The sequence below is a fragment of the Poromitra crassiceps genome, assembly GCF_964638095.1.
Source record: "Poromitra crassiceps genome assembly, chromosome: 22".
Classification (NCBI taxonomy): Eukaryota; Metazoa; Chordata; class Actinopteri; order Beryciformes; family Melamphaidae; genus Poromitra; species Poromitra crassiceps.
This window is the reverse complement of record NC_139647.1, coordinates 4968942-4981382: the sequence shown is the minus strand read 5'-3', so window position 1 is coordinate 4981382 and position 12441 is coordinate 4968942.

Here is a 12441-nt window from a genome sequence, read left to right as displayed (position 1 = left end):
AGGGAGAGCGGGTGGTGACATAGGAGTGAGTGAGGAAAGGATCAAATATTGGTGGTTAAGACTGAATAATGACATCACAACTGTTAATTTAAAATGAGTTATTCCTCTAAACCTGGCTTCAAATGCCCAAAATGTTTCGCGCTGGCGCCGTTCAGCCCTCAGCAAAAACTGGTAGCGAGGACATTTTTTTGTGGCCCTCTCTATCATCAAAGTTGCCCATCCATGGGTTACGGCGTGACAATATTTGTTCGGCCCCCGGCAACAATCTGGGTTTCTCATGTGGCCCCCCATGAAAAACAGTTGCCCACCCCTGGTCTATAAGCTGAGAGCTTAATAGAATAGAATAGAATAGAATAGAATAGAATAGTCGTGTTAGAATGCTGTTGCATTGAATGTCACTCACCAGTGTTTTTCTATCAATGATCAGCGTTCATTCAGCACCGTGGACAGCGCCCAGCGTGGACATTCAGTCTTACGTCTTGCGTAAACATGTGGGCTTCTTTCTTATTCAAACTGAGTCATTCAAACTAACCTGTATTGTTATCAGTGCTGGGGGTAACTCATTACAAAAGTAACATATTACATGTAATATATTACGTTTAGCAGTAACTCTGTAATATAACTTTTAGTAATTACTTTTAGGATTTCAGTAATATTCTACCAGTTACTTTGTCAAGTAACTCAAGTTACAAATTGAGTTATTTTTTTTTCAAATCAAAGCACATATTTAAATAAAGATAGAATAATGTCCTAATCAAACTGTGTGTTTTTATGCAAATAACCACTATAGATGACAATAACAAAGGAAAAGAATAACATTTTGAATTTTGGATTGTTTACACTGACTTCAAGGCGGTTGACATTAGTTTTCGGGATGGTTCCAGAGGCCTGTACTACGAATGTTGTATTAGAAGATCCAGGATCTGTCCCTTGATCTGGTTTGTCTAAACCAGATCAGCTCGATTGTAGTTAACTTGTACTACGAACGTCGATTGGCACTCGTTAACTCGAACCAGGTTTTTCTAATCAAGCTGACAGCGCGTGCACATGAAAATGCCCGTGCACTGGAGCTCGTGCCCGCAAAAGAGGCGTGGTTTTTAACAACTGCCAATCAGAGTGCAATATGGACTGCTCCAACTCCGACAGCGCCAGACACGCCTATTTCCTTGTTCATTGAAACCGCAAATAAAAATCTGCGTTGGATATTATTACTGTTCCCGAATGACTGTCTAAAGTGACCACTTTTATCCACACCAGTAATTTATTTGAAGAGCGGTTTCGTAGGCTATCTACAGCTCTCAATCTACAGTCTTTTGTGGAAGCAATGTGTAATCTATCTCAGTCCAAAATCCGTATGTAGCTATAGACCATTTAGGCTCAATGAATAATAATGATCCGTGTCTGTACTACTTTGTTCAGTATATTGTATTTAAATTTGTAACCGTCAAATAAAATAAAATAAAATAAAATAAAATAAAATAAAATAAAATAAAATCAATGTGTTTAGTCGCACTGATTGAATAATTCCTATAGGCTAATCAATAAAAAAAAGAATGATAATAAAATAAAATAAATGCTTCTGAACTGAATCGACACGGTACGTGCGGGCATAGATTTCATTTATAAAAAATAGTCTATTTTGTGGTCACATATTGTCAGCAGAGTCGCATATCTCCATATTTCATATAATGATGCTGGAAATATGAAGTTCAATCGAATCATACAGGCCAAAAGCAACAGAGTTGCAGCTGCAAAATGCAGGAGTAGCCTAGATATGAATCATCTTAATATGGGATCGCCTGTGTGCAGGTGATCCCATATTAAATTGCTTAGATGTAGTAGGCTGTATGACCATTTCAATTCCAACCCAACGTCAGTCTCAGCTCCGTTGCGCACACGGCACCGTGCGCTTTGGAGACGTTTATGTAACCTTTTTATGCCGGTTTAGTGATATGTCTCCACTCACTATTCAGCTGCAATCGATCAGCGGGGTCAAACAACGTATCTAGGCTACTTGAGAGCACAAAAATGAATATATAAAAACATATTCCAAAGTGGTAAGTAGGGCTTAATTAAAATGTAGCCTGCAGGCTGCAACAAGTGCAAGGCTTTAGTCCTTGGTTAATTCAACATTACAATTCGTGCTCCTTCCTCGTCCAGAAAGGGGTTGGCCATTTTTCCAAACTGCTGATTTGATTGGTTCGTGGGCGGTGTATTTAAGGTCTAATCTTATCCTTGCAACTTAACCTGCTGCGGACCAGGTTAAGTGTGAAGCATAAGTTGCTATGGAAATATATGTCGGTAAGAAGTTAACTTGCTTTGTAGTACGGCCAAACCAGGTTTAAACCTGAAGTTACCTCGCTAAACCACTAATCTTGCTTTGTAGTACAGGCCCCAGGGCAGCGATGTCATTCTGCTGCTGCTGTTGTTTTGGCGCAAGTAATGCAAAAGTAGTGTAATAAGTAACGAGTTACTCTACACAGACAGTAATATTGTAAGGTAACTGTTGGAGAAAAATACAAACCAATATTAAAACTAGAAATAGAATAAAATAGTTCTAAAAAGAAATTAAACCACTGCATGGAGTTGGGCTATTAAATAGTTTTTAATAACAACAATTACAACAACAGCACCAGGAACAAACAAATAAATACATTCTAGAGTCATTTAAGATGACATGACATACACATTATGACATGACTGCTCTGACCAATAGACCCATAGCACACTGACATCTGACCCATAAGCAGAGGACTTCTCCTTTTTCTTGCTGAGACCTTGTCCAGTGCTGCTGAAACCTTGGACAGTGCATCAAGTTCCCAAACAACTGATACAGACAGACAGCCCTGTAGGCTCCAAGTCAAGTCATCACCCCCTCCTCTCTGCTCCCTCCTTTACAGTATAAAGCGTATGTCAAATTGTGACATCGCGGCTGAATATTTGACTCTGTACATCGATCAGACATGTGTACATTGAGATTCTTGCCCTCTGTCAATATGCATATTGCAGAGAATATTGTATTAAATATACTTTTATGTTAATAATATGTAGTATATTACATTTTGAAAGTAACTTGCCCAACACTGATTGTTATGCTTTGCTATTAGGCTACCTTTTGCGAGCAATAGTCTATCTATGTGGCACAGGTGGCAATACGATCTGTAGGCCTAAATAAATGCATCTATTGTCTGAAACACAATCCAAACTGATTCCATTTCTCTGGAACTTTGATGTAGGTCGCCGAGAGACTAATAAAATGGCGATCAAATGATATCAAAACAAAGTATAACTGCGTTAGCGGTGTCCGTGTTGTGCTGAATGACCTCATGCCACAGCTGACACGGATAGGCGTGCACTGGCACCGCCTCACTGCCCCACTATTGGACACCTTCAGTGTACTACCGTCTGATTTGTCCTCCAGGTGACATAGCCTCTGAACCATACAGGAGGCCTATACAGTAACGTTTAAGATAGTTCTCCTATTTCACTTCCCACCCAATTCACCCATTGTGTGTCTAAAAGGCAGGAAGTAACACAGGTGCAAGCAAAACAGTAACGAGGGCAACCGGCACTGGATCACCTAAATGTATTATTGGAAGTTGGAAACCCTCATTAATGTTTTGCTTGCACCTGTGTTACTTCCTGCCTTCACCACAAAGTGACACCTTACTCCAATATGGTCTGTGAAATCCAGAGAAGGCTGGAAATTTGAGTTTATAAAAGTATGGAATTTTAACATTCAAAATGTGTAGTTGTTACTTGTTACTTGTAGGTAAACAGTAAAGTAACATTTTGTCCATTTCCTGTATATTCTCTGCATGTAGCAGATGAAGTGATGCTGAGTCATAGGTACTTTTCTGTCAGTTTTGGAAGTTTTCCTGAACACTGAACAACTGTCATGTTTACACTTTGCAATCCTGCAGTCTGTCCTTCAGGCTGGTTTTCAGCTGGGGGTTTTAAATCATTGTCCAACAAGCGCAATTGTTGATGTAATAACAATGTTTATAATAAAATTCAACATTCAAAAATGACAAAAAGATATTAGCATTGCATCAAAATAAAACATAAAAACTGGGAGAGGGAGGCAACAAAACAACACTTTTTACAGTCTCAAAAGAGACGCAAGTCAATTGTTCTCACAGAAAACATGGAATAGAGCCAAGCACAGAATAGTCATTTGTTTAGCGTTCTGCCCTGTTCAATGTTGGTTCTTCAGTGCATTGACAGTCAGTTAAAAAGTAATCACAATAAAAAGATATAGAATATAGTGCATTTAAGAAGGGATTTAAGAGTCATTGAGTAGGACACGGAACATTGCCCTCTTCAGTGTTTGATGCATTTAGTCTGTCAAAAATAATCACAATAAAAATGTACAATACATAACTGATCACTGGATGAATGTGTGTGTGTGTGTGTGGGGGGGGGGGTGATGATCATATCTAACATGTTTGCACATGTGTGTGTAGGGTGGATCTAATTCACAGGCGGATGGTGGTGGAGGAGAACGGTCGCACGCCGTCAGACACCAGTTCAGACAGCGCCCCCCGCAGGATCGTCCACCTCTACACGACATCAGACGACTACTGCCTGGGCTTCAACATCAGAGGAGGCAAAGAGTTCGGCCTGGGAATATATGTTTCTAAGTATGGACCAAGGCTAGTTGCACATAACACTCAAAAAATGAAATGAAAATACTGATAATACTACTGGGTAGAGTGCATACACTCTTCATTTCGACACAAAATGGCCCCTGTGAAAAGGGTCTATTTTGCAAACCCTGCATGAACGATGAAGCAGTTTCCCCACAGGCATGGTTTAAATGTCACAGGGATGCCTTACGTTACAGGGATGATTTAAATGTCATGGCATCTTCAAATGCATGATTGTGCTCGAGCCTTATGTTGTGCTGGGATGACCTTGACTTTGATCTCTTGAGTCATGGCCTTCTTTAGTGGTGGAGCGCCTGACAGCCTGGAGGTGCTGGGGAAAAGCAAGAGAAATGGAAAACATTTCAGTACTTTCTTCAACCACCTGAGGGCACTCAGGGCAGCATGCAAGGCCCTTGCTGACACCCGCGCCTGGTGTTTTAAATGTGGCCACAAGATGGCGCTAAGCTCAGTGATCACGAGGGAAACTGAATATGGGACTGTACCTCGGCCTCTTCAGGGCAGCGCGCTTGGGGTTTTCCTTTCCTCTCAGGTGCTGCAGGGGGGGTAGGGCCCTTCTCAGGAGGGTCAGGGCTGAGGGTGTTGGTGTCCATCTCTAATCCTATAGAAAACAACATCTTTGGAACATCAGATACTGAAATTTCACACACTTCAAAATCTAATCTTAAGGGGCAAACTCATATAATCACTCAGTTCAGTGTTTGGCTTCTCACCTAAAAAACACCAAGACCCATATCAATCAATCAATGTTATATGTATATAGTGCTAAATCATAACAAGAATTATCCCAAGGTGCACATAGAGCCGTTTGTATGGCGTTTTTTTGATTCCAGAAACGGTTTTGTGATTTTGTAAGGACTCATAAGGACTGTACTGTTGTCGGCATGTCACAGTGATTCGCTCTATAGTGCTCAGTTTTTGTTTATCCATATCTTGGATAGTTCTAGGGCTGTTATAGACCCTTCTCACGGGGGGGCATTTTGTGTCAAAAAGGCAGGGTAAACACACGTGCAAGCAAAACACTAATGAGGGTTTCAAACTTCCATGATTGGAATTTGGAAACTCTCATTAGTGTTTTGCTTAACCCTTGTACACTGTTAACTAATACTTACCCCTCATTGTTATGCCCCTCCCATTGTCCAGTTTTGGTCAATTATTTTTCTAACCATAAGAAAGGTAAAAAAAAATCTTTTTTTTCTTTTCTTTTTTTCCCCAAACATTTTACCTTCAGATGAAGCTATACATACCAAAAATATTTATTCATTTTCAGAAATGTAACCCTCTATAAGCCAGTTTGTCTTGACTATAAACAGTTTCACTTGCTGCTTTTTCAGATTTCCACAATCTCTGCACAAAATATAATCCAAAGGGAATGTTTTTGGGTGGGATTATCACAGTGGGGTCTATGTAAAAGATTATTACCAATATTTATTTTGTTCCATTCTTACTTTTTATTCAGTGACAATTTAAAAAAAAAATGCACTGTATAGTTTTTTAGACCATCTAATTGACCATTTTTGGGCAATTAGAGTGAGTCCTTCTGGGCAAGTACTAACCATTTTTGGCCAACAACATAAATAGAGGGAGGATCTTTTTTTCCTTTTTTGCTCAATCTCATGTTTGCTCAATCTCATGTCTCAATGTTCATTACTTTTCAGAATTTCAACCCTTTCAATGCCAGTTTTTAGTAATTGACCATTTCCTTGACCGGCCAAGGGTGCATTCTGTCATTCTGATGCAGGTCATAAACAGACTCTGTCTAGCCTAGTATGTGCATGATCAGGACACATCGGGATGGGGCTTTGGTGGGGGGGTGGGGGGACAGCTCAAGTTGCTTGTGTGTGTGTGTGTGTGTGTGTGTGTGTGTGTGTGCGCACACACACACACACACACACACACACACACACAACTTGAGCTGACTTCAATATAGGCATGTTTTTTTTGTCCCTCCCTCCCCCCAAAACCCCATCCCTAAAATGGTGTTCATATGGATGTGTGTGTGTGTGTACACACACACACACACACACACACACACACACACACACACACACACACACACACACACACACACACACACACACACACACACACACATCCATATGAACACCATTTTAGCTGAAATTATTTATTCCATTGGGCTGTAGTGGTCCATAATGCAGCACAAACAGAAACCAGCTAAATTGATTGCAATAGATGCATGCCATACATGAGAAAATGTTGCAATCTGCTGAAAAATATTAAAAACCATAATTTTGAAGCCTTATGTCCAAAATATCTGGAGGAAGTCATAAAAAAATGCTTTTTTGTAAAAAGTGTCTTGGAGCTCAAAAATAGCACTTTTTTGCACTTTATAGATGCATGCCATACATGAGAAAATGTTGCAATCTGCTGAAAAATATTAAAAACCATAATTTTGAAGCCTTATGTCCAAAATATCTGGAGGAAGTCATAAAAAAATGCTTTTTTGTAAAAAGTGTCTTGGAGCTCAAAAATAGCACTTTTTTGCACTTTATAGTGGTTTTCAATGGGGAATCTATCTATTCATTTCTGGATATAACATAAATGCAGTAAACATTTTTGATTCCCGGGGCCAAAAATGAGCTGAGGCACTGAAGTGTGAAAATCCTTGATATATGCCCCAATCCCCCACCCAATTTCAAAATTAATCGCCATTTGACCATTTATATCACATTTATAACAATGCGAACACAGAAAATTACACTGCACTAGCCCAAAATGTACCAACACTGTACAAGGGTTAAGGTAAACAACACAATAAGAGCACTTAACAATTCTACAGTAAAGCACTGTACCAGTGTTTCCAGATGGAAGACATGATGTATCTCGTGTCACTGAGATTGGGTTGAGACAGCAACATAATGAGCATATTCTGAGACATATTCAGACGACAGATAAACCTCTCTGATATGTCTGTGCACATTTCTAGATCTCTATAGCTGTTATTGTGGCCTGTGTACAGTAATGCTGATGGATTGTAGCTATCAAACTCTGTCACCTTAGAAAATGTGGATAAAAAAAAGCATAATTTCTAGCTCTGTTGTGTCTGTATAGACAGTTTTAACTTGACAACAATAACAACCGTCACAACCCACCTGAATATCCGGTTTACTTCCTGTATACATAGCTGAGCAGGCTGATATTCGGCTCATATTAAATGTTAACGTTAGGCCGTGTCTCCGACAGACACATTAAGGTAGCCTATTTCGGTCTTTATGTCTTGTAGTAGTTAGTAGTAGTTATTAACGCTTCCTACCCAGCGTGTGCACGTCTTTCCGACAGGGGTGGTTGTTATGGCAACTATCATCAACAACAACAACAACAACTACTACTAACTACTACAAGACATAAAGACCGAAATAGGCTACCTTGTTAATGTGTCTGTCGGAGACACGGCCTAACGTTAACATTTAATATGAGCCGAATATCAGCCTGCTCAGCTATGTATACAGGAAGTAAACCGGATATTCAGGTGGGTTGTGACGGTTGTTATTGTTGTCAAGTTAAAACTGTCTATACAGACACAACAGAGCTAGAAATTATGCTTTTTTTTAATCCACATTTTCTAAGGTGACAGAGTTTGATAGCTACAATCCATCAGCATTACTGTACACAGGCCACAATAACAGCTATAGAGATCTAGAAATGTGCACAGACATATCAGAGAGGTTTATCAGTCATCTGAATATGTCTCAGAATATGCTCATTATGTTGCTGTCTCAACCCAATCTCAGTGACACGAGATACATCATGTCTTCCATCTGGAAACACTGGTACAGTGCTTTACTGTATAATTGTTAAGTGCTCTTATTGTGTTGTTTACCTTAAGCAAAACACTAATGAGAGTTTCCAAATTCCAATCATGGAAGTTTGAAACCCTCATTAGTGTTTTGCTTGCACGTGTGTTTACCCTGCCTTTTTGACACAAAATGCCCCCCCGTGAGAAGGGTCTATAACAGCCCTAGAACTATCCAAGATATGGATAAACAAAAACTGAGCACTATAGAGCGAATCACTGTGACATGCCGACAACAGTACAGTCCTTATGAGTCCTTACAAAATCACAAAACCGTTTCTGGAATCAAACAAACGCCATACAAACGGTGCACCTTGGGATAATTCTTGTTATGATTTAGCACTATATACATATAACATTGATTGATTGATATGGGTCTTGGTGTTTTTTAGGTGAGAAGCCAAACACTGAACTGAGTGATTATATGAGTTTGCCCCTTAAGATTAGATTTTGAAGTGTGTGAAATTTCAGTATCTGATGTTCCAAAGATGTTGTTTTCTATAGGATTAGAGATGGACACCAACACCCTCAGCCCTGACCCTCCTGAGAAGGGCCCTACCCCCCCCCCCCCCCCCCCCCCCCCCCCCCGCAGCACCTGAGAGGAAAGGAAAACCCCAAGCGCGGTGCCCTGAAGAGGCCGAGGTACAGTCCCATATTCAGTTTCCCTCGTGATCACTGTGAGCTTAGCGCCGTCTTGTGGCCACATTTAAAACACCAGGCGCGGGTGTCAGCAAGGGCCTTGCATGCTGCCCTGAGTGCCCTCAGGTGGTTGAAGAAAGTACTGAAATGTTTTCCATTTCTCTTGCTTTTCCCCAGCACCTCCAGGCTGTCAGGCGCTCCACCACTAAAGAAGGCCAGGACTCAAGAGATCAAAGTCAAGGTCATCCCAGCACAACATAAGGCTCGAGCACAATCATGCATTTGAAGATGCCATGAGATTTAAATCATCCCTGTAACGTAAGGCATCCCTGTGACATTTAAACCATGCCTGTGGGGAAACTGCTTCATCGTTCATGCAGGGTTTGCAAAATAGACCCTTTTCACAGGGGCCATTTTGTGTCGAAATGAAGAGTGTATGCACTCTACCCAGTAGTATTATCAGTATTTTCATTTCATTTTTTGAGTGTTACGTGCAACTAGCCTTGGTCCATACTTAGAAACATATATTCCCAGGCCGAACTCTTTGCCTCCTCTGATGTTGAAGCCCAGGCAGTAGTCGTCTGATGTCGTGTAGAGGTGGACGATCCTGCGGGGGGCGCTGTCTGAACTGGTGTCTGACGGCGTGCGACCGTTCTCCTCCACCACCATCCGCCTGTGAATTAGATCCACCCTACACACACATGTGCAAACATGTTAGATATGATCATCACCCCCCCCCCCCCCACACACACACACACACACACACACACACATTCATCCAGTGATCAGTTATGTATTGTACTTTTGTATTGTGATTATTTTTGACAGACTAAATGCATCAAACACTGAAGAGGGCAATGTTCCGTGTCCTACTCAATGACTCTTAAATCCCTTCTTAAATGCACTATATTCTATATCTTTTTATTGTGATTACTTTTTAACTGACTGTCAATGCACTGAAGAACCAACATTGAACAGGGCAGAACGCTAAACAAATGACTATTCTGTGCTTGGCTCTATTCCATGTTTTCTGTGAGAACAATTGACTTGCGTCTCTTTTGAGACTGTAAAAAGTGTTGTTTTGTTGCCTCCCTCTCCCAGTTTTTATGTTTTATTTTGATGCAATGCTAATATCTTTTTGTCATTTTTGAATGTTGAATTTTATTATAAACATTGTTATTACATCAACAATTGCGCTTGTTGGACAATGATTTAAAAACACCAGCTGAAAACCAGCCTGAAGGACAGACTGCAGGATTGCAAAGTGTAAACATGACAGTTGTTCAGTGTTCAGGAAAACTTCCAAAACTGACAGAAAAGTACATATGACTCAGCATCACTTCATCTGCTACATGCAGAGAATATACAGGAAATGGACAAAATGTTACTTTACTGTTTACCTACAAGTAACAAGTAACAACTACACATTTTGAATGTTAAAATTCCATACTTTTACAAACTCAAACTTCCAGCCTTCTCTGGATTTCACAGACCATATTGGAGTAAGGTGTCACTTTGTGGTGAAGGCAGGAAGTAACACAGGTGCAAGCAAAACATTAATGAGGGTTTCCAACTTCCAATAATACATTTAGGTGATCCAGTGCCGGTTGCCCTCGTTACTGTTTTGCTTGCACCTGTGTTACTTCCTGCCTTTTAGACACACAATGGGTGAATTGGGTGGGAAGTGAAATAGGAGAACTATCTTAAACGTTACTGTATAGGCCTCCTGTATGGTTCAGAGGCTATGTCACCTGGAGGACAAATCAGACGGTAGTACACTGAAGGTGTCCAATAGTGGGGCAGTGAGGCGGTGCCAGTGCACGCCTATCCGTGTCAGCTGTGGCATGATGTCATTCAACACAACACGGACACCGCTAACGCAGTTATACTTTGTTTTGATATCATTTTATCGCCATTTTATTAGTCTCTCGGCGACCTACATCAAAGTTCCAGAGAAATGGAATCAGTTTGGATTGTGTTTCAGACAATAGATGCATTTATTTAGGCCTACAGATCGTATTGCCACCTGTGCCACATGGATAGACTATTGATCGCAAAAGGTAGCCTAATAGCAAAGCATAACAATCAGTGTTGGGCAAGTTACTTTCAAAATGTAATATACTACATATTACTTGTTACTTTCATTTGAAAGTAATAAGTTACTTTACAATATTACTGTCTGTGTAGAGTAACTCGTTACTTATTACACTACTTTTGCATTACTTGCGCCAAAACAACAGCAGCAGCAGAATGACATCGCTGCCCCGGAACCATCCCGAAAAATAATGTCAACCGCCTTGAAGTCAGTGTAAACAATCCAAAATTCAAAATGTTATTCTTTTCCTTTGTTATTGTCATCTATAGTGGTTATTTGCATAAAAACACACAGTTTGATTAGGACATTATTCTATATTTAAATATGTGCTTTGATTTGAAAAAAAATAACTCAATTTGTAACTTGAGTTACTTGACAAAGTAACTGGTAGAATATTACTGAAATCCTATAAGTAATAAGTTATATTACAGAGTTACTGCTAAAAGTAATATATTACATGTAATGTGTTACTTTTGTAATGAGTTACCCCCAGCACTGATAACAATACAGGTTAGTTTGAATGACTCAGTTTGAATAAGAAAGAAGCCCACATGTTTACGCAAGACGTAAGACTGAATGTCCACGCTGGGCGCTGTCCACGGTGCTGAATGAACGCTGATCATTGATAGAAAAACACTGGTGAGTGACATTCAATGCAACAGCATTCTAACACGACTATTCTATTCTATTCTATTCTATTCTATTCTATTAAGCTCTCAGCTTATAGACCATACCAGTATCAACATGGAGGTTTTTTTTCTTGCCTGAGAGCACGTTACTCAACACAGCCTCCTCCTCACGACACGACAGCTATCCATTTAATTAAACATGACTTGGTCTCAGTCCCGAGGGGAAGCACCATGCGCTGTTGATTGCCTTGCAGACGGGTCACTGGTGGCAGTGAGGAGAGCAGGAGGAGCGGACCTCTCTTGGCTGCAGACGGGTCACTGGTGGCAGTGAGGAGAGCAGGAGGAGCGGACCTCTCTTGGCACGGAGAAACCAGGGTTAGAACAGATGATTTAACCTACTGGCATAATTAGGACTGCATCTCAGGATCAGGATATCCGGAGTCCAAGGTTCACTCATGGACCACTCTTCAGATCCTTATTAAATCGATTTTTCTAACCTTTCCCCCTATATGGACCTAGTACTTTTTTTTTATAGGGGTATCTGGAATATTATGGTACTATGACTTCTTCATCCCTTTGTCCATGCTGAGTGGGGGA